Raw genomic sequence first — 751 nt, forward strand, 5'->3', positions numbered from 1 at the left:
AAGGACAACAAGAGTGTGCTGAACGCACGAAGTGGATCGTCGATCCTACGGAATCCCTTGGATCCGTATTATCTTTTGGTAAATGAAATTCAAGACGTCGTTTCAAAAGATTCGCCTTCGGTACTACCTCCGGACCGAGTTGTGTGTCATGGGATTGACCTGATTCCGGGAACCAAATACTGCGTAACACGCCAATGACCCCTGCCCAAGGAGCAGTGTGACGTCATTGACGCCTTTTTCTGTGCGAAGCAGGGATGATACGCAAGAGCAAGTCTCCCCATTCGGCACCCACGTTTTGTTTTCGGAAGCCGAAGGCGTATCGTTTATGCTATCCATTAGCTCAACGCTGCCACCATTCCGGCTTAGACGCCGATTCCTAGAAAGTATGTTATTCAGAACAACGTGGTGGGATGTACGAAGTACAGTGCACTCGACTTGGTCGATGGGTATTACCTATGGCTCATTAGAGCGAGTGATATTCCGCTGACAGTGGTGAGCACTCCGAGCGGTATGCTCTGAGAGTGGCTGGTGATGCCCCAAGGGCTGATAAATGCGCCAGCAACATTTAATCGTCTAGTGACGCAGTTGTTTAGGCCCCACAGGGCGTATGCACAGACATACTTTGACGACATTTTCGTTCACAGTTGTGCGGAGCACAGGAGGACGGATGAGGAGAACCACATCGTCAATTTTAGAGCGGTGCTCGAGTGCATGCGCACGAACAAACTGTACTCCAATGCAGACAAGTGCA

The sequence above is a fragment of the Plasmopara halstedii genome, assembly GCF_900000015.1.
Source record: "Plasmopara halstedii genome assembly, contig: Scaffold_42, whole genome shotgun sequence".
NCBI lineage: Eukaryota > Oomycota > Peronosporomycetes > Peronosporales > Peronosporaceae > Plasmopara > Plasmopara halstedii.